Genomic DNA, 23,577 nt, shown 5'->3' with positions numbered 1-23,577 from the left:
CCCGATGGAAATTCTCGCTCATTTGATGAGGAGTTTCCGCTTCAGAGAGCTGACTGAACACAGCTGTTGTTCCAGGGATGTGCTGGACACACAGACAAGTTAGCGGGGTTGGGGAGGGATGTTATTGTATGCATGGATGTGTGTGTAGAGCTGCCTTCCATTCAGGCACATCTGGATCTCTGTACCAACAGGGAGTATCAGATTCACAGACCATAACATTCCCAGCTATTTGATGAAATCCCCCCTTCTTCTTCTTCTTCTTCTTCTTCTTCTTCTTCTTCTTCTTCTTCTTCTTCTTCTTCTTCTTCTTCTTCTTCTTCTTCTTCTTCTTCTTCTTCTTCTTTGAGGTTCTCTGAGCACAAAAGTGGTCTCTTCTATGCCTGAATTGGAGGTGAAGAAAAATTACTTTTTTTGGACTATAACTGATAGAATTGCCCAGTCACAATGACTATCCCTGTTCAAACCAGAGCATCACTATGGAGCATTGTCAGGCCTTGAGAAAACAGTAGTAGTCGTAGTCGTTTAACAGATGCTTAGGTTTTTGGTCAAAACTTGTATCTGTTATATAACACCGTCAATGTTTTTATAATTTTTATTGACGGTGCCTGGTATTTTTTAAAATAATAATAATATGTAAAATAAAAAGCAACAATATGATAAACTGCTAGGATATTTGTTTTTTAGTTAGTTACGGCCGGGATCTAGTGGTTGTTCTGGGTTTTCGGGCTCTTTGGCCGTGTTCTGAAGGTTGTTCTTCCTGACGTTTCGCCAGTCTCTGTGGCCGGCATCTTCAGAGGTTGCTGTCCTCTGAAGATGCCGGCCACAGAGACTGGCGAAACGTCAGGAAGAACAACCTTCAGAACACGGCCAAAGAGCCCGAAAAACCCAGAACAACCATATTTGTTTTTACAAAAATGCTTGTAGGACACTCGACAAGAGATACAGTATTGCAGCTCATTAATAAATTATCTTCAACAACAATTTATCATGATAATTAGAACACCCAGAATCATGCTGGTAGGAGGTTCTGAGAATGGTAGTCCAGAAACGGACTTTTCTTAGTTCTGTCCCAACACAGTAATTGTTGTAACCCAGCACCAGGTGCAAGAAGATTCTTGTCTGAACAACCTCCTGCAGCCGGGAAGGCCTCTCCTTCTCCAGCTGAACCAGGTACGTATCTCTGAATGAATGGCTGCCCTCCTCATCCTACTCAGACAGTTGTATGAAGGATTATTCCTGTCTCAACAGCTGCTTCCCCTCCAGCAGCAGCTTGGCGGTACCTCAGCCTTGGGATGAGATCATGACTATATTTATATTTCTGTATCTAGCAGGAATGTATTTTCCTGACACGGTGGCTCATTGGTTGTGGCCTTCCTAAAAGCCAGCTCCAAACCCCAAGCCAAGAGCCTTTCAGGTCTATGAGTGTGTGCCTGGAAGTCTTTCCTCATCACTCCCATTGTTGGTTGTATACAGAGCCGCCTAAGCTTAGACCTTGGACTTTGGCTGCCCTGGATTTTTAAACTGCTATTATTAGACACAGTTACCTCTGAATCACCACGTCCCATGTATGATTTGTTCAGGAATTTGCAAAATAAAATTAGGCAATAACTGAAGTCTCCCCTTTAACATCTGATTGATTGATGTAACTTTTTTTTTTGACCTGCCTTCTAAAAAAAAGGACCCAGTCAGCTTCCATCATCAAATGCACAATATTAAAAACTGAGAACATCAATTAAAGAAGGATTAATAGCACAGTAAAAATGTTACGTAAAATCATTACTAAAACAGATTCAAAAGGAACAGAATATAAGCCAATTGTTGTCTTCTAGAAAGTCAGTCAGTAAGGAAAGGCCTTCCTGAAGAGAAAGGTATTCATCTGCTTGCAGAAGGACAGCAAAGATGGGCCCGGCCTGGCCTCCTATGGAAGGGAGCGCCAAAGTCTAGGAGCAGCAATAGGGAAGGCCCTCTCCCATGTCCCCAGCAAGCACAGCTGGGAGGGTGGTGGAATCGAGAGGAAGGCCTTCTTAGATCTTAATACCTGGGCAGGTTCATAATGCAAGATGTGGTCCTTGAGATAGCTTGGACCCAAGCCATTTAGAGCTTTATAGATTAAAAGCAACACTTTGAATTGCATCCGGAAATGGATTGACATTCAGTGGAGCTGGTATAACAGAGGAGTTACATGATCCCTGTAGCCAGCCCCTGTTAACAATACGGCTGCCGTGTTTTGCCCCACTGAAAGTTGTCAAGCACTTTCCAAAGGCAGCCTCACATAGAGCACGTTACAGCAATCCAACTGGGATGTAACGAACGCATGTGTCACTGTGGCCTGATCAGAACTCTCCAGGAACAGTCGTAGCTCCTGCACTAGTTTTAACTGTGCAAAGGCACGCTTGGCCACAGCTGAAACCTGGGCATCTAAACACAAGAGACGAATCCAGGAAAAACCCCAAGCTGTGCATCTGTGTTTTCAGAAGGAGTGTAACCTCATCCTGTTCAGACTGAATCTCTATGCCTTGATCTGTGTTTTGACTGATCAGGCAGTCCATTACTGTTCCTCATCTAGTTCTTCATACAGTGACCTAGAATTGAAATAGCTTCCTTGGATTTTGATGGAAAGGAGAGACAGAGTTGTGTGTCAGCCTCATACTGGTGACAGTGAACCCCAAAACTCTGGCAACCTCTCCAGAACAACACAGACCCCTAAGGGACATCACAGCCAGGTAATTGAACAGGAGCCCCCCAGCACTTCTAATTGATGTATCCTGTATTATTTTCCTTACTGAACAGATGGCACAAAGTGTTTATGTTCTCAGGCCACAGCACTGGGGGTGCCAGAGATGTGGAAAGTTCTCCTGCCCAGCCCCTTGTTGCTCTTATTGTCTGTGTCAATATATACCAGTAAACTGAAATTTGTGATTTGCTTTAACTATGGTTCACTGAAGAAACGTAACTGAACTTTGCAGATGTGTAAAATAGTCATGATTTGTTTGTCCAGTTTTTGGTGTGTTTTCCTTTCACTTCTTCTGCCAGGATCCAGATGATATCCCAAATAGAAACAAGCTACAATTCTGGATTCAGACACAACTGCAAACTATGGTTAAAACTAGCAGTCCTGGATCAAACCTGACATAAACAGGTACCAATGTGAACAGTGCAGTCTGTAGAGTCACAGATATTCAGGTTGTGGTCTTTGCATTTAAAGGAAAAGGGATTGTCCTTTTTTTCCATCCAGTGGATTTTGCCAGAGCTCTTATGATACCTGTAAGGCCATTTGACTCATCGAGCGCTTGCTTTCAATCCCATTGTTTAAAACACATAGCCATTTGTAAAATTCAATTTGCTTCCCCTCCTTCCTTCCTCAGCGTTTTGCTGTCTGGTTCAGGGATGAGCAAAGTATGACCCCTGGACCTCTAGAAGTTGCCCACTCCGGCAATAGTTCAGTTCTGGAAAATTGGAAAGCTTGTTGCTTATTTTATGAATGCATAAAAGGTAAAGGTAAAGGTTCCCTTTGACAATTTTTGTCCAGTCGTGTTCGACTCTAGGGGGCGGTGCTCATCCCCATTTCCAAGTCATAGAGCCAGCGTTTTGTCCGAAGACAATCTTCCGTGGTCACATGGCCAGTGTGACTTAGATATGGAACGCTGTTACCTTCCCACCGAGGTGGTCCCTATTTATCTACTTGCATTTGCATGCTTTCGAACCGCTAGGTTGGCGGGAGCTGGGACAAGCGACGGGCACTCACTCCGTCGTGTGGATTCGATCTTACGACTGCTTGGTCTTCTGACCCTGCAGCACAGGCTTCTGCGGTTTAGCCCGCAGCGGCACCATGTCCCTTTATGAATGCATACCTCCTAGTAAAAGTATAGTCCACTTGTGGCTCTTGGAGTTTGTCTACAAAAGGCACTACACGCTCTCCACTCACTAGTACTTTTTAATAGAAAGCCACCACTACAATACATTGCTGGTTAAGGAAGGAGATCAGAGATGAGTGATTTGGAGCTTGTATATTATGTCCAGTACAGTAATTTTATCCAGTCTTTAGGGCAGAGGCTGCCTGGTTTTGACGTGTTGGAGAGTTAGCTCTATTTACAGATAAGGAAGGGGAAACTACTCAAAGAATGCACTCCATCCTTTATATACAAGGTACAGTCCCTGCTTTCTAGAGCCAATCCTCTTGAGTGAAGCACAAGCATGTTATCTTAGTGTATTTTTGCCCTCCAAAACCAAAATCCCCTTGCCCTTTAAACATCTTGGCTTCTACGTCAGAAGACTAAGTAGATGTAACACATACCGTAATGATCAGGCAATGAGAAGTTTGCAGCTATTTATACAGTATATTGGAGAGGTGGGGCCTGGCTTTACAAATGGATAGCGTAGCATGGGATGCGGCCCATTAGAAGTACAGGACGTCTCTGTTTCAATGAAGAAGGCCTTGCCTTCATGCCTTGCTTGTGGAGTTGTGAGAACAGGGGTAAGGCTGCCCTGCCATTAGGCAGAGTGACACAGATACTTTAAGCAGCAGATTTCAGGGTCAAGAAAAGGCAGCATATATTCTGTTATTTAATTTGCTATTGCATTTTCCCCACCTGCTAAAGGTGGGGGTGAAGAACTTGAGGGATTGTTTGTCTCCTTTACCTAGATAATGTTTAACTAGCTTTGGGGGACAACATATCTTAACTTTGGTACTTCAGCAGAGTGCCATTTGCCACTCTGTCTTGGGGAGCAGAATGTCTTAAGTCAAAGGCAGACCTTTGGTTAGACCCAGTAGGTCTCTTGCCGACAGTGTCACAGTTTGAGAAATTTCCTTTATTGGCTGCATCAAATTATAGTCCCAAAAAGTAAAATTTCCAAAGCTCTAAAGCCCTAGTTTATTCTGAGGTTTAAATGGACATGAATATAGATACTGATCGATTTATTTTTAAAAAAGTGATCGAATAATGTAACCAAGAAGCCGTGTTTTCTACATTTGTATTCTGTAATGACCACATGACTTCCTTTTTGGTTTGTTTGTTTGTTTGTTTGTTTGAAACTGTAACCAAGAAGCTGTGTATTTGAGAAACTGGCTGGATTAGTCATCTGAGGTTGAAAGTTCAGTTCCCCACTGTGCCTCCTGTGTGGCCTGGGGCAAGCTGTACAGTCCTATGGTGCCCCCCCCCCCCCGAAGAAGGGTAAGCCCCAGATTGTAGAAGCTCCTGTTTGCGGTTCACAGGAGACTATGAAAAATGTCAACAAACATAAGCCAAATTAATTTTCTTGAATACTACCAAATTCTGTCCTGATCGATTTCCCCCCCCTTCCCATTTAAAAGAAAAATTGATGTAGAGTCGCCCTCCACATGAATTCCAGATGAATTTATCTGTTGTTTTAATCAGTGGGGCACTGGGAGGGAAGAGCCAACAGTGCAAAGATTAAAAGAAAGCATTTTGAATAGCTGCTCTTTGCCAAAACCATCTCAAACTTAGAGACCTGAAATTGGGAGTATTTCTTTTTAATGCTGAATAATGTTAGATATCTTGGAAATGCAGGGTTTTCTCTACATTCTATATGTTACTCCTGGATCTCTGTGTTGTAGCCAGTTAAATTAAGCCAAGTCTTAAACAGTCATCATCATCGGACACGTTTTTGGAGGAAAAGACAACAGGTTTATTCAGGTAAAACAAGTCTGCACTTGGTGCCCAGCAAGGTGGGGACCCCGAGATCAACAGGGTTCAAATGTTATACAGTTCTTAAAAAAGAACAAAAGTATGCAGCAGTTGATTGGTCCCTGAGGAATATATGCTTTTTGGTTACAATTTCTCACATTTTAGCAAAGCAGTTACCCATGCATAGAGCACCTTATCACTAAGGAATGTTGAGTCTTCCTTGGAAGACACTGGATTCTCTGTAGCAGTTTCTTCCTCCTTACACATGCATAGCATATAGCATAGTATTTATTGCACAAGCCTCAGTCTCTCTACTCCTTTTTAACTCTTGCCAAAAAAACCCCAAAAGAACTTGCTTCCTTCGGTGGCTCTTGCCTTGTTTGTAAAATATGTGGCTTGATGGAAAGAGTTGCTTCTTGGTCTCTGGAGGGGTGGGGTGAGTATGGCTTGGCCATGAGCTAAGCGGGTGTTTCCCTGCCTTTCCAGGATGAATCATCCAAAAGACATTTTGGAGAGAGCTGCTAATGGATTCAGAACAGAAAATAAAGGACTTTATTACTGGAATGTTAGCCTGAGCTAAAACACTCTCCTGAGTAGTTGTTTGAAGGCTGCCTGAGGCTGCAGAGGGACAAAAAGCAGTAACCACAGGGACCAGTTACTTACTGCTTTTTGGTGCTTTTTTGGGTGGTTACAAATTTTTGGTCTGACTCTGCAAGACATGGGTTCAAGGCTGTATATTAAGGATCACTTAAAACAGATTCATTAGCCATTACTAGTTGAGCTTTATAAACTCTTTGCTTTGTATTTTAAAAGACACTGGTGGATCATGAGAGATTCATGAGGCTTTTTTTTTTCTTTGTTTTTTCCTTGAAGATGGTGATGCCAGATGGAAGGAGAAACTTAAGTTAGAGGTAAAGACAGAAAGAAAAGCAGAACATAATATTAATTATAAAAAAAGTAAAGGACAAGCACTGAGTAATAACTTCCCTGCTTACAATTTCACCTACTATCACATAAACATGTCGCTGTGTACCTGCCAACTCAGAAGAACATTTCCTGAATCTGCGGAAGTGGGCTGCAGTTGGCAAAAGATGATGCCAAAATAAACATATTCATCTTTAATGTGCCCCAGGATCTCTGTTATTTTTGCTGCAGTAGACTTACAGTTTCTATTTCCTCCAGAAATTGGTTTTTTTTTTTTAAATGTTTCTGAAAGCTGCAAGGAGACTTGTTTCTGAGTAGACATGCATAGGCTTGTGCTATGCTTTTTGAGTGAGCAGTTTAAAACCTTGATTTGTAGGAATGGGTAGAGTGCCTCTATATGACCATCGGGATTACTGTGCTGGGCTTTACAGGTGAAAGGTCAAAATTTTATTGGCGGAAGATATACATTAAACTTACTTCTGGGCAGACACTGATAGCATTGTGTTCTGCTTTTCTGTGAATTAATGGGTGAAAAAGACATACAGTATTTTTGCCCTGCCTTCCTATTTTAAAAAAGCTTTTGCTGTTGCTGGAATATAACACCCTTTGATCAGTGGTTCCTAGATGTGACTTTCCAGACATTGTTGAACTAGATTTCCATGAACTCCTGGCCACTAACCATGGTAGCTGGATGTTGACATCCAACATTTGTGGACCAGAGGTTGGAAACATTACTCTAGATCAGGGGTCTCCAAACTTTTTACCCTGAGGGCCACACTGAATACTTTCAAGATCTTAAAGGGCTGAAGGAACAGGAATGTATGCGCATGCGTACACCTGCATGCACCCCCGTGCCCACCCACCCCATGTGCATGCATGCAGATACACGCATGCACCCCCTGCAGATGCCTGCCCTGTCCCTGCATGCACACATGGGCCCTTGTTTTTAAGGGAGATTCCATATTCCAGCCCAGGTTATAAGGCTTTCGATTTAGTTTCAAGCTTTAGGGGCTGCGTTATGAAGTAGCCCTGAGCTACACTGTTGGCTCATCTAACCCTGTACTGCCTGCTTTTCTTGGTAATAACTCAAGACCTCATGCAGAAGTCAATCTGAGCCTTATGATCTGTGGCAAATTCTCTAATAGAGGCATTTAATTTCCTTTGGACAGACAAAGAAGACATTCTGCTAGAATGATCTTTTACTTCCGATTTAGAGTGGAAATCTAATACACAACGTGGCAGCCTGATATTCAGGAAACACGAGTAACGTGTGCTGTGCCATGACTTTTTTTTTTCTTAACTATAACTTCCAGAATGTCCTAGCCATTATGACCATGTTCAGCTGTGCCTCTCATATTTGGCCTTAATTAATCACACAGGTTACACAAACCATATGCAAACACCAGTGAGATGCTGGCCACTGTTTGCTTAAAAAGCTGTTTAAAAAATCTTTCTATTCATGAAAAAGGAAGTTATATGTTTGCATGTGTGCGCGTGTATATGTGCAAATATTATCTTTAAAGTTGCTGTTCCATTATTCCATCATGAACAATGCTTTCAAATACATCTGTTTGTTTCCTTTATGAAGATTTATGACAGTAGCATAAAATCAATTATATGTTTTATACACTCTTGCCTTCAATATCTCCCACTGCTCTTGGAGTTTGCAGCAGTATTCCATATGGTATATTATATGTACATCACAGTGTGATACAAAATTATTGTTTACGGATCCATAAATGAATGAAACTCTTTGACTCAGACCCCCATCCCTGATTTTTATCCAGCCTAGTAACAATAACAAGATATACGTCAAAAAAAATCCATCACCGCCTACTGATTATTCTCTCAGCTTTGGAAACATGATCTTGAAATTTGTAGCAGTAGCACCATCTGGTGGGTTCCATAAACCATAACTTTGAATTCTTGATGACATGTCAGAAGGCAAGCCTTGCTTCTCATTAATTTACATGTATGATGGTTTTCAATAATAAAACAAGAAGTGTAATCTTACAGAGAGTAGTGCCTGTATACCACCCGCTAGCCACAAACAAGGAAGCTGATGGGTAGAGTTTCCAGTGGGTTTCTGCAATGCTCTCTGTGAAATCTGGAGCTGGCTGACTCCAGCTTTTCATCTTCTGGGCATTATGTGATCACAAATTTGTTTGAATACATATATTTATGTTTTTTTTTTTTTAAATTCCAGCTTACTATATAATCTTCCCATTTACCTAGCTATTATCTTGGAGACGTAACATCAAATAGCTTCAGACGTATTGTGACTTTAGTAGGGTTTTCATACTGTAGTAGATAGATGTTCAAGATGTGGTTTATTACTGTATTGCCACACACACACACACTGAGCTTCCATAGCTGAGTAGGGATTGGAAGCCAGATCCGCTTTCTTGAACTGTAGAAGAATATATATATATATTTCTCCTGCTCATGCACTCAGTAAACATGTGAGAGGAGGCTTGATTTTGAGCTTGCTAACCATATGGCCCAATGTGACTGCTAACCAAATCTCCAACAGAGGACCATCCTGGAGCACTTTGCTTGGAACCCCACAAAACAAGGGCTGCATTCCTCAGTGTACCATCCTTCCTCTTTGCTGAGTTAGTAGCAAAGCTCTCTACATCACATATGCCAGAGGCTACTTTAACCCTTTCTGGGCACCCCATCTCAACAAATACATATTTGATGGTATGGGCTGCATGTGATTAGAGGCCATGGAATGTAGACTGGCTGTGGAGAGAGGAAAAAAGTGAAATACCAGAGAAGGAAAAGAACATGGAATGGAGGTCAGTCTGTCTGCAACATGAGCACTCTATACTGCTATATTTTATTAAAGACCTTGTGCCTGTTTACACTGTGAAATTTGGTCTGATCCAGCCGGTACTTAAAAGGTCCTTATCTTCATTGCAATCTGTTTTAACTCAAGTAAGTTTGCATCTCAATGAATTGTCCCAAAATGGTTGCATGTCCTTATCCTGTCCCAGAAATATATGGGCCAACTCTTAAAGGGGAAGGATGGATAACTTTAAGTAGAAACACAAGTGGACACCTGATGTCATACAGTGCCAGCAAGATACAACTAGTTCTTAAAGGGAGACAACAGGTTATTTTAAATAGAAACACAAGCGGACAAAGCCTTTTTTTCTGTTCCAAACAATGCTATCAGGGGATCATATATCAGAACTATATGACAGTGTGGACAGGCTCCTTGTTAGTCCTTACGGGGCTTTGCAGCTGGTGTTGATTAAACATTATGTCTTTAGACCTGCTGTTTGTTGCACTACCCCTATATTATGTACATGTTACTGGAATTAGCATTCCTTGTTTGAATCTGTGGCTTGGATTGCTTATTCATTCCATATCTCCTTGCAAAAAGTTCGTTTCCTTTAATTTTAATTCCTTTTTCCCAGTCAGCAAACCCCAAGGAGCAATGGTTCTGTTGACAGAACTCAGTATTTATTTATTTATTTATTTATTTATTTATTTATTTATTTATTTATTTATTTATTTATTTATTTATTTATTTATTTATTTATTTATTTATTTATTTATTTATTTATTTATATCCCGCCCATCTGGTATATTCTACCACCAACACAGAAAGGTTGTTGTTGTATCCTAGAAACCCTTCAGCCAGTGTGGCAAGTAATCATGCTGGCTAGGGGGGATTATGGGACATATAGTTAAAAAAAAGTAACTTTCCCTGACTCCAGGAGTGATAAAACCTAGTTTTTCTGGGAATGATTCACACCTTCTGCTAGCAACCATTCCTAACCAAATGGCTACGGTATCTACAATTCTGATTTAAAAGCTGAGAAGCACTTCAGTGGAGAAGTCTTCAGAATCAAGTACATCTCATGCCAGGTTCCTGGTATGTGGTGTTGCTTGCATAGAGCTAGAATTGTCCTTTCTTCCTGATGTGGGCCCCTGAGGCCACTGTCTCTTTGCATATTCTTTGAATGAACTTCTGCCAATGGAGGGGGCGATTGTTTATTTTGGGATCCCTCACTTGAGGTCAGTATGTTCTTTTCAGGGAAATTACCCACAGGTTTCTTGGGAAGTGTGCCGTATGCTCTCAGGTAAGGTAGATACTTCTCTGCCACCCCCCACCCTTCCCACTGACTTCACACTCTGTTCCTTTGCTCATCTGTTGTAAATAATTAATCAATCCAAGGACACAACGGAAAGAGCAACTGCCAGAAGAGAATTCGGCACTGGTTATCATCATGCAGCAATCAAACAAGATTTAGGAACAGACCTTGGAGAAATTGGTTCTTGGTCTACAACTGTCCAGACCCCTTAGTCACAATGGCTGTTGGGGGTTTGTGGAGCAGTAGTTCCCCCCCCCCAAAGTAACTTTTTAAAGCTCTGCTGCTGTGTCATGGAGAAATTTTGCCCTTGCTATTCATGCTATTGCACTCTGAAGAACTGGCTGCTGAGCCTCTAGGCCTGGCAATGTCACCCCACTGCACCCTGATTGACACAGAATGTTCACAAACATTCAAACTTCCAAGTGAACAAGATGCATCAAGTTGAAGATGGTAGGCAAAGGAACTCTGTAGGAAGACCAAGATGAGAAAAACCACAGCTCTTGGCTCTCATAAGAAAGGAGGTGACATTTGCAGTGACAAATAACTTTGTCCAACAAAGTATGTGAGTTCTTAGATGTCTACAAAGTTGTGTGAAATTGAATTGTGCCTCATCAGACTTGCTTTGAGAAGCTTCATAGTCTGATTTATTGCAGAGTTTGGGGTGGGCTGTCCTCTGAGTTAGTGACTTGGGATTTTTAAAGCAGCAAACTTTTAAAAGTTTTTTTTTAATTACTATGTAATTCCAGAATCCACCAATAACTAAGTTAGTGACTCTGGGTTATGTTTGGGAGTCTTCCTCCCTTTGTAGTGTATGACTCCATTCACTGGATTAAACTATAAAGTGTTCTCTACTCTATAGGAATTCCAAAGAATAGCAAGGAGAGACAAGAGGGCCTTCTTAAATGAACAATGCAAAGAAATAGAGGAAGATAACAGAAAAGGAAAGACCAGAGATCTGTTCAGGAAAATTGGAGATATTAGAGGAACATTTTGCGCAAAGATGAACATGATAAAAGACAAAAATGGGAGGGACCTAACAGAAGCAGAAGACGTCAAGAAGAGGTGGCAAGAATACACAGAGGAATTATATCAGAAAGATTTGGATATCCCGGACAACCCAGACAATGTAGTTGCTGACCTTGAGCCAGACATCCTGGAGAGCGAAGTCAAGTGGGCCTTAGAAAGCCTGGCTAACAACAAGGCCAGTGGAGGTGATGGCATTCCAGTTGAACTATTTAAAATCTTGAAAGATGATGCTGTTAAGGTGCTACATTCAATATGGCAGCAAGTTTGGAAAACTCAACAGTGGCCAGAGGATTGGAAAAGATCAATCTACATCCCAATCCCAAAGAAAGGCAGTGCCAAAGAATGCTCCAACTACCGTACAATTGCACTCATTTCACACGCTAGCAAGGTTATGCTCAAAATCCTGCAAGGTAGGCTTCAGCAGTATGTGGACCGAGAACTCCCAGAAGTACAAGCTGGATTCCAAAGAGGCAGAGGAACTCGAGACCAAATTGCTAACTTGCGCTGGATTATGGAGAAAGCTAGAGAGTTCCAGAAAAATATCTACTTCTGCTTCATTGACTATGCGAAAGCCTTTGACTGTGTGGATCACAGCAAACTATGGCAAGTTCTTAAAGAAATGGGAGTGCCTGACCACTTTATCTGTCTCCTGAGAAACCTATATGTGGGACAGGAAGCAACAGTTAGAACTGGTCATGGAACAACTAAGTGGTTCAAAATTGGGAAAGGAGTACGGCAAGGCTGTATATTGTCCCCCAGCTTGTTTAACTTATATGCAGAATACATCATGCGGAAGGCTGGACTGGAAGAAACCCAAGCCGGAATTAAGATTGCTGGAAGAAATATCAACAACCTCCGATATGCAGATGATACCACTCTGATGGCAGAAAGTGAGGAGGAATTAAAGAACCTTGTAATGAGAGTGAAAGAGGAGAGTGCAAAAAACGGTCTGAAACTCAACATCAAAAAAACGAAGATCATGGCCACTGGTCCCATCACCTCCTGGGAAATAGAAGGGGAAGATATGGAGGCAGTGTCAAATTTTATCTTCCTGGGCTCCATGATCACTGCAGATGGAGACAGCAGCCCTGAAATTAAAAGACGCCTTCTTCTTGGGAGGAAAGCGATGACAAATCTGGACAGCATCTTGAAAAGCAGAGACATCACCTTGCCAACAAAAGTCCGAATAGTCAAAGCTATGGTTTTTCCTGTCGTGATGTATGGAAGTGAGAGCTGGACCATAAAGAAAGCAGACCGCCGAAGAATTGATGCCTTTGAATTGTGGTGCTGGAGGAGGCTCTTGAGAATCCCCTGGACTGCAAGGAGAACAAACCTATCAGTTCTAAAGGAAATCAACCCTGAGTGCTCACTTGAAGGACAAATCCTGAAGCTGAGGCTCCAGTACTTTGGCCATCTCATGAGAAGAGAAGACTCCTTGGAAAAAACCTTGATGTTAGGAAGGTGTGATGGCAAGAGGAGAAGGGGACGACCGAGGATGAGATGGCTGGACAGTGTCTGCGAAGCAACCAACATGAACCTGACACAACTCCGGGAGGCAGTAGAAGACAGGAGGGCCTGGCGTGCTCTGGTCCATGGGGTCACGAAGAGTCGGACACGACTAAACGACTAAACACACACTCTATAGGAAAGCTTACTGTAGCTTTCTTCCCTCCTCCATCTGTTTGGTTTGCATAGCTTGCAGGTGGCTGGAGATCTAGAGATCTGTATGTAGGTAGCAAGAGGGAAGGAAGCTGGATTCTGAATGCTGCAAAATTCTAGTAGCACTGTCTGAATTAATTCTAGTCCAATGTGTCATTCAGGAACTGTTCATATGCCTATTCTGCATGGTGTTCTGAAATGAATGCCAACATCCTTTGGAAAATATTAAAAACAAATGGCACAGGTTCGTAAGCTAAGCTTGTGCAGACTCAAGCTACAAGCCAACATGATAATAATTAAAGAGATATTATGGTCATTAGCGGGTTGACATACATATGTCAACCCACTAATGGCCATAATATCACTTTGGCCAACCTCTGGAAACAAAGAATCATAAAATTGAAAGGAACCAGAAAAGTAATCTAGTTTGTTCTCTACTGGTGTAGGAAAGGCACTTTTCTAACACCCACTTAGGAGGTTGTTCCGTTTTTGCTTAAAAGCCTCTAATAAAAGAGAGCCCACCATCTTTAGAAGCAGTCCATCAAGTTGAATAGATTATAATATCAGATACACCCCTCCAATCTTTAGTTAAAATCCTTTCCCCCCTCATCCTTTCTTCTTCTTTTGTTAGCTTCCAGAACCAACAGAAAATAAATCTGATTTTATTTTATAGGTTAGGTGAAGGGATAGGGGACAGGGGGCATAAGATAGACAGGGGTTGTAAATCAACATGAACATTTTACAACACTCATTTTTATCTATTACATATCACAGATACATAAATTTCTGGTGTAACTTATTTATAATACATATTCTGTTTCTTCATTTCACATGCTAGCAAGGTTATGGTCAAAATCCTCCAAGGCAGGCTTCAGTAGTATGTGGACTAAGAACTCCCAGAAGTACAAGCTGGATTTTGAAGGGACAGAGTAACTTGAGACCAAATTGCTAACATGCACTGGATTATGGAGAAAGCTAAAGAGTTCCAGAAAAACATCTACTTCTGCTTTGACTACGCAAAAACCTTTGACTGTGTGGACTACAGCAAACTATGGCAAGTTCTTAAAGTTGTTCGGCATGATGGGTGATTGCGATGGCCGGATGTTATGGTGTCATTCTTTGTACCGTGGTAACCATAGACTGTTAAATGTTGAACAACCTGTGCAAGAAAACAAATTATTAAAGCTTGTTGTCTGCAGATTTGCATCAAGCGACCTAATACTACCTAATAGTCAAAGCTATGTTTTTTCCAGTAGTGATGTATGGAAATGAGAGCTGGAATAAAAAAAGCTGACTGCCGAAGAATTGATGTTTTTGAATTGTGGTGCTGGGGGAGGCTCTTGAGACTCTCCTGGACTGCAAGGAGAGCAAACCTATCCATCTAGAAGGAAATCAACTCTGAGTGCTCGCTGGAAGGACGGATCCTGAAGCTGAAACTCCCTGGAAAAGACCCTGATATTAGGAAAGTGTGAGAGCAAGAGGAGAAGGGGATGACAGAGGACGAGATGGTTGGATAGTGTCATCGAAGCTACCAACATGAATTTGACCCAACTCCGGGAGGCAGTGGAAGACAGGAGGGCCTGGCGTGGTCTAGTAGTCCATGGGGTCACGAAGAGTCGGACACAACTAAATGACTAAACAACAACAATTCTGTTTCTAAATTTAAGCTTTCAATTATCCAATATTAATTTGCATTCTATTTCTAAGCCAGTCATAAAATTTATGCCAAAAATCTTCATGATTCGTGTTTCTTGTTGAGTCTAGCCATTCTGTAGTTTATCAATTTCCGCCATATCCAGGATTTTTGCTATTAATTCCTCTTGTGATGGATTATCCAGGTCTTTCCAATGTTTAGCAAAGAGAATTTTTGCAGCTGTCAAGATATAGATGGCTAATATTTTTTCATTGGATCTATTAATTCCGGGATTATATTTAGAAGAAAAAATTCAGCGGTTACAGTTATCAGAATCTCTAGAACCTCTTGTGAAACCATTTCAACCCTTTTCCAATATTTTAGGGCTTTCCTGCAAGACCACCACATGTGATAAAAAGAACCTTTTTTCGTTTACATCTCCAACAAGGGTTTGAAATTTTAATATCCATTTTGGCTAGTTTTGTGGGAGTTATATACCATCTACAAAACAATTTTTTTATTTAAAAGCTACTGACTTAGTGAGTTTTATATTGTTTTCCCATATTTGTTCTCACTGATCCAAACTTATATTGTGCCCACCTTATCATACATTCCTTAACCACCTCCTCCTGCGTATCAAAAACTAATAAAAATTGTATAATGCTTTATTATGCTTGTCTTTGGTATCCAGGAGGATTCTGTCAAAGGGAGTATTATCTACATAAAAACCTTGCTGCTTGTCTTTACCATATCTTAAAATCAATTGAGAATGTGATCACCAATCTACAGTGGTGCCTCACACAGCGAGGTTAATCCGTTCCGGATTAACCCTCGCTGTGTGAAAGCATCGCTGTACAGATCAAAAAAAGCCATTGGAATACTGTTTAATGCGTTCCAAATGGTCAAAAACTCACCATACAGCGATGCTTTTCCGGGTCCGGCAGCCATTTTCGTGCCCTCGGTAAGCGAGGGGAGAGCGCGAAAACGCTGCCCGCGGCCATTTCGGCCGCAGCGAGACCGCGGATCAGCTGGTCGGTGGGTCCAAAATGGCCGCCGGAACAGCCGAAATGGCCGCGCACAGCGTTTTCGCGCCCTCCCCTTGTTTACCGAGGGTGCAAAACGCTGTGCGCGGCCGTTTCGGTTGTTCCGGCGGCCATTTTGGACCCGCCGACCAGCTGATTGGCGGGTCGCAAAGCGAAGGTCGGTAAGCGAACCGCTTACCAACCTTTGCTCTGCGATTTTCACCCTATGCAGGCACCGTTTTGCGATCACATTTGCGATCACAAAACCGGCCTCGTAGAGCGGATTCATCGCTCTACGAGGCGCCCGTTGTGCGAGGCACCACTGTATATCAAATCCCTGCACCATTAATTTATCTTTGTTTTTTAATGTCCCATCTGGTTTCAGTACTTCTCTATACCTTAAGATTTTATCATTTCCTCTCAGGTTTGGAAGAGAAAATGTCTCCACTGGTGTTACCCAACATGGTACTGTGGGGGAATGCCCAGGTCATGCCTGTCCATCATGTGGAGCTCTGGGGCAGGAGCTTGTGGTAGGACAGGAGGGGCGGAGTCAGGAGAACAGTTAGACCAGTGGTCGAGGAACAGGGGTAAATTATCCCAAATGGGATAAAAGTGAAAATCCTGGGGGTAATGAGCAGAGTGCAAGGCATGAATTAAGGCGGGGAAAAGGGTGGCTTCATGAAGCTTGTTTAAATATATGGAGAAAACGGATGGATGGGGGGAGGGTGGGGGATGTGTGTGTGTGTGTGTGTGTGTGAGAGAGAGAGAGAGAGAGAGAGAGAGAGAGAGTGAGTGAGTGACTCAAAACTATGAACTGTAATTCTGAATAGATTCAATAAGATTTTGAATTCAAATACAGTACTGTATCATTTCCTTCCTTTCAAATCAAGGGAGGAAAGTCGGCTTATATAAATTTTTTGGGGGGTAAAGGGTAAAAAAGTTCCCTGACCCCTGAGTTAGACAGTTAGAGAGTGAGAGAGAAGAGAGTTTTTAAAAAACATTTTATTAGTTTTTCACTCTATCTACATTGGTTTTTGCTTGTCAAACATCATGTTACACGGTTTGCTTACAATTATTTGTTTTTTACATCTCAGTGTCTTCCCAGTTGTCCCCCCAAATTCCAGACATCTTTCAAACATTCAAACCATTGGTACATATTTTAGTATATAATATGACTACTATCATAATATTACTTTCATAGTATATAATATTCTCAAGATTTCCTAATAACATTCTTAATAAAAATGGTTCCATATCCATGCCCCGGCTTTATATCTAGTTTAATTTACCTAAAACAACCCCCCCCCCCATATTACAGCTTTATCCTGGTTAGGGTTCCCTTATTTCAATTTAATTCTCCTTTTTAATATAAAGGATATGCCCCTTTATAATTCCCAAAGTTAAATATATACATGTTTTTCAACCTTAAGGGCCCCTTCTTATTTTCCATCTTTCTAAGTAATTCTGTCTCTTATTTCTCTTTTTTTCATTCTGTGTTTCTGTCTTGAGAGAAGAGAGTTTGAAGGGTTAAGACAGAATTGAAAAGTTGGTGTATGTCAGAGCAGTGGTCCCCAAACTTGGACCTCCAGATGTTCTTGGACTACAACTCCCAGAAGCTTTCATCACCAACTCTGTTGGCCAGAATTTCTGGGAGTTGAAGTCGCAATCTGGAGGCCCAAGGTTGGGGACCACTGTGTTAGAGAATAAATAAGAGATAAAAGTAATGGAAAACAGATAGACAGTCATAAGATATTGTTACAGTGGTTAATGTGAATGAATACAAACAAGCAAACGTGTAACCCTGTCCAAGTTTAATGATTGAACAATAAAAGAACATCTGTGACTTTACTTCTGTGATTTACCAATCAGACCGGGTCTAAGAAACATATTTGGTACAGAGTGGATAAAGATCCACTGGTGGCAGCATATAAAGGGAGTAAATAGTACATCGTGTCCAAAGGTGGACCTGTGTTTGAGGGAAAACAAATAGGGGACACTGGGGGAATGTGTCAGGTACGTATTTTGAAATACATCTGTATTTGAATTTTAGTCCAAGACCATAGTAAATATAGTTATTGAATTGTTTAAAATCATCCATACTACTGTACCAAAGAAAGGCATGCCACCCCCATTTCAAATCATGACCTTCCAGTTTTAACAGTCTTTGATTTTCCAATAAAATCCAATCTTAAATCCACGTTAATAAGGCAGCCCTATAGTATAACATCTAATTCGGAAGACCCATTCCTTCTGTCTGTTTCCTGTCCTGAAGTGGCTTTAATTTTATCCTTGGTTTCTTCCCTTGCCAAACAAAATTAGATTTTTTTGAAGATGTTTGTGATATCATCATCTTCCTCTTCTTCAGACTTGCCACCCCTTTCAACATTTCCTGCAAAACCCCTCACCAACTTGGTTGCCTGCCTCTGGATGCCCCTAATCTATTCCTGTTCTTTTGAAACTGAAGTTCCTACAAATTGGCACAAGGCGCTTCATGAGGTTTGATCAAAACACAATATAGGATTATTATTCCTTTTCATGGCCTGGATCCTATGGCCAGAATCCTGTTGCACACCTCTTTCTGTGCAATAGGATGTTACTGGCAGGTTCCTGCTAATTAAAGAGCTTCTTCCTTATTTTTGGGGTATGTGTGACTTGTATGCAGTGATATAAAGTCCCATGAAGAAGGAATCTGCTGGTGGTGATATCACTCCTATTGTGCAAGTGGAACCACGATATTGTGAAAGATTAAAATTGCATTAGCCCTTTTAGTCTTGAGATCACATATCTGATTCAAAACTGATTCTAAACTGCTTGACCCTTTTAACAGTTACGCCTGCCTCTTCTTGCCTCTTCAAATGTCATCCCTCCTTTATTTATACAGTACAGGTCATCATGTTTACTTAAATGCAGTACTTTATTTCTTCTTTGTGGCCTCTGTGCATCACACTGTGGGTAATTCGCGCATGCGTGGAGTCTCATCGGAATATTCTAGAGCTTTTGCGGTAGCAAAAAGATACATTAGTGTAGACCCCTCCTCCTTGGTATATGTAGCTTGGCGCCAAGTCTCTCCCTTCAGTTTCTTTCAAATTCCGCATTGAGAGCCTCTGTTGTCACTTCTGTGAGTCATTTCTAAAACAAAAGTTTTTGATTTACCTTTAAATTTTTCATTATTTTCTGTCTGCGATAATAAAATTCCTTTTTCTGACGGCCACGCTAAGTGCTTTTTTTTTTTTTTGCCTCAGTGAGGCTCACCAAACCTCCTCATGCCCTCACTGTAAAAACTTTAAGCGTGGAGTTCTCCGCAGTTGTCTCTTGAGACTTCAGCTTTGGGAACAATCCCTTCAGCCCGCTAAACGTATGGCTCAATCTTTGTGCAAATCGTGTTCAACATGTCTTAGGCACCATGGCATCCATGACTTCAATAGTACAGCATGTTCACCTCAAAATGAGGTCTCTTCAATTATACAACTCAATGACAGAGCCACCACACACTCTGCTGTGAGTCACTCCAGAACTTGCCTCCCAACACACATGGTGGCATTCCACTCAGCATGGGGCAACCCTTTCAACAACCACGCCCACAAATCCAGGTTACCACAGATGACAGCCATTTTCAATTCATGCCCAATAGTCACAAAGAGAGAAGTTGCTTCATATCAATGAGCTCGAACTTTTAGCAGTAATAAAAGCTCGCAAAGCCTTCAGAAATCATCTTTTGGGCAAGATGCTTCGAATAGCCATGGACAACACTACCACAATGTACTACATTCTCAAACAAGGGAGCACTCACTCCCCAAGCCTCCTTTATCTTGCAGTTGATCTACGGGAATGGTGTCTCTCCTATCACATTTGCCTCATGGCAATACACATAGCCGGTCAAGACAACAATCTGGCAGATGTTCTCAGTCATAAGGGATCCCAAACCCACGAATGGGCACTGGACCAAACAGTTTTTATTTCCCTGTGCAAATGTTGGAGCACACCCTCCATCGACCTCTTTGCCTCCTGAAAGAACCAGAAGTGCAAATGTTACTATTCCTGCTCAGGAGTTGGCAAGAACTCCCACAGAGGCGCATTTGTCGGTCGTTGGCCCAAGTCACTCACTTACCTGTTTCCATCGTTCCCGCTCCTTCACAAGGTTGTAGTCTGTCTTCAGCAGGACAAGCCCAACACAACTGCAATAGCCCCGTGGTGGCCACGACAGCCATAGTTCCCGCTTCTCCACCAGCTGTTGCCCAACATTTATCACCTGCCCCACCTGCTTCACCTGCTTGCACAACACTAAGGTCAAATTCTCCACCCAGATCTACCCACCCTTCACCTGGCAGCGTGGAGGATTCTGCCTCCCTGTTGAATGTCCTTCATCAGGCAAAGAAACGTTCAACCAGAACAGCTTACATGTATAAATGGAAGTATTATTACTGCAGCATTATCACTACCTTCAACCAATCCTTCCCTTACCACGTTTCTTCATTTTCTGTTACAGCTAAAAATGAAGGGCCTTCCTCTTTCATCTCCAAAAGTCTATGTTTCTGCAATTGTCACTCATCAGCCACCAACTTCTTCAGCAGCTATGTTTTTCAGACACCCTACTCTGACACGCTTCCTTAAAGGACTATCACACATGTATCCTGACATATATCCGCCACCACCTCAATGATCACTGCTGTTAGTCCTTCAGTGGCTTACAAGGACCCCATTTGAGCCCCTGGTGTCAACTGACTGTCTTAAAGGTTACTTGCCTTTAAGACAGCATTCCTTGTGGTTATTACATCAGCACAGCGTGCTAGTGAACTGGCAAGCTTGAGATCTGACTACCCTTATCTCCAGTATTACCCAGATAAGGTCAAACTCTTTGTAGATACTTCCTTTCTGCCCAAGTTGTCTCCCAGTTCAACTTATCCCAACCTCTGGTTCTCCCCTCTTTCTTCCCATCTCCATCTACTCCTCAAGAAAAAAATCCTCCATACTTTGGATGTGAGGAGGGCTCTTGCCTTTTATATAGCCCATACGCCACCCTTCAGACGTTCAGCTCGACTTTTTGTCAGCTATCAACTTCCTGCCAAAGATCTTCAAATCACCTCACAGAGGATATCCAAATGGGATTGCTTCCACCATTCAGCTTGCTTATAAGCTTGCTCGACTCCTGGTCCCACAAAATATCCACCCCCATTCCACCAGGGCGTTGGTAACATCTACAGCTTTTCTTCGAGGCATTCCCCTGCCTGACATCTGCTCCACATGGCCACAACCATCCACATTTATCAATAGTTACAGATTGGATGTTTGGCAGAAATCAGGTGCTGCTTTTGGACGTGCTGTGTTGTCATCTCCCTTGGTGTGACACCCTTCTCTGGGTAAGACAGCTTGTTACTCACCCACAGTGTGATTCACAGAGGCCACAAAGAAGAACAACAGGTTACCTAAATTGTAGTTCTTTGAGTGGACCTCTGTGATTCACACATCCCAACCTGGCCTCCCCTCTGTCACATCCTATTTGCTTTATGCGGCGGTTGACCTAACTGAAGGGAGAGCCTTGGCGCCAAAGTACATATACCAAGGGGCAGGGGTCTGCACTAATGTATCTTTTTGCTACCGCAGAAGCTCTAGAATATTTTGATGAGGCTCCATGCATGTGCAGATTACCCACAGTGTGAATCACAGAGGTCCACTCAAAGAACTACAATCACAGGTAGGTAACCTGTCGATCTGGGCATTCACTTGGATAACAGAATATTGGACTGTACAGTCTCTAGTCTGGTATCAAAGGATTCTTCATATGTTCTAATGGTATCTTTGAGGTTTTGACTTAGTACCTGCATGGGAAGAAGAGTATTTTTGCTGGGATTATGTGGCAGAGAGAAAAACTTAAACCCACTCCTCATGAGCTGTGGCCCCAACCCTGATTGCTTTCTTAGCTTCTCTTTGCCACTTTAAAATTACAACAGCAGCCTGATATATAAAATGGGAAAGGAGTTGAACACTTAACAATTCACTGTCACACACACTAACAACATTTTAACAATGTATCCCAGTAGAAGCAAAAATAGGGGCAATTAGAAAGGGATCAGAAAAAAGGAATTAAAGACTGTCCCAGCTTTCCCAGTTGAAACATCTGCCATCCCAGTAACTCAGTAGATCATTTACCCCTTCCCCTTCCCACACAGATGCAAAAGGAATATGGTGCTAGAGTATGGATGAGAGAAAATCATTAAACAGGGAAAATGTTCGCAAATGTTACCAAAGAATTGGGAAACATACGAAAGTTTTGTGTTAATGGTATCCTACTTGGCAACCATGGTGTATGCTCTGATGTGATACTTTGGCTTTTGGCAGACAAAAAGAAAATGAGATTCCTTTTCCCCATCAACTTTCACCTCTTTCTCTTTCTTGTATACACAAAGTCACACATTGCATATATAAACAGTGTCAGAGAATCTTTTTCCTTTCTTTCAGGAATAAAGACCTGTACATCTGACCTCTACCAGCTCCAGCCAGCTAGTCTTTCACATATCATCAAACAACGACAGCTTTACTCTATTTTTATTTTTATCCAACCAGGAAGATTAACATGCACCATTCCAGGACTCAGTCATCTTGTGGGCACCTTTTGCTTTGCTTTTATCTATTAAACAAAACAAAACAAAAAGGACGGTGTGCTCTTCACATCTTTTTCTTCAGGCATAGATGGAATTGAATTTGGTAGATGGGTAGAAGAAAAGAGTCTTAAAAATCTGACTAAATGGTATCAATTTGCAGTTTCCCCTCTCTGTAGATAGGAAACACTTGAAAAAAAGTGGTTATGTAAAAGTAAAGTATTGGAAAAGGTTAAGTACTGAATTTCACTCTGCAGTCAGACATGTTTTCCTCATGCGTAATTCAGTAGCTCAGAATTCCCTCTATCCGACAGTTACAGTTTGAAGCACATGTACCCGTCTGATTTTCTAATGCTCGCTTTTTGGTAAGAAGTGCCCAGAAAAGGGGTGCTGCCATGTTACATATACTGGTAGTCAGTAGTCTTTAATCTTTAGATCTTGGGTCCAGCTCTAACTGGACCAAACCTAGTGTTTTTATTCAACCATGATTAGCTTAATCTGTGTGCCTAACTTGGTCGCCTCCCAGCTATTGACACCAGGGACTGGTTTAGTTCACTGGTTCTTAACCTTGGGTTACTCAGGAGTTTTGGACTGCAACTCCCAGAAGCCTTCACCACCAACTGTGCTGGCTGGGGTTTCTGGGAGTTGCAGTTCAAAAACATCCGAGTAACAAAGGTTAAGAACCACTGGTTTAGTTGAAGACCATTCTCCCAATGACCGGGGTGGTGGTGGGGTGTTATTTGTTATGCAATAGGTTGTTGGAGGATATCTTTGAATCTAGCTCATTACATGTACTGTATTGTATTACAGGTGAATGGCGAGCAGGAGCATGAGGTGAGCTGCAACTGAAGCTCCACTTCCTGTCAGATCATCAGCAGCATTAGAACCTGATAGGCGCACAGACTCCTACATTAGATTCTAATGCCACAGGTACAGCTGATCTAGCAGCAGCAGGCGGGGAGCGTG

At 42.0% G+C, this 23,577-nt stretch overlaps 1 protein-coding gene across 1 annotated transcript in view; it reads left to right on the top strand.

Moving 5' to 3' along the window:
- Nucleotides 1–23,577, top strand: part of PRKCG (protein kinase C gamma) — an 86,498-nt gene that overhangs the window by 499 nt on the left and 62,422 nt on the right. The window lies entirely within an intron of this gene.

Source organism: Pogona vitticeps, chromosome 6, assembly GCF_051106095.1.
Source record: "Pogona vitticeps strain Pit_001003342236 chromosome 6, PviZW2.1, whole genome shotgun sequence".
NCBI lineage: Eukaryota > Metazoa > Chordata > Lepidosauria > Squamata > Agamidae > Pogona > Pogona vitticeps.
This window is presented reverse-complemented; position numbering and strand designations above follow the sequence as displayed.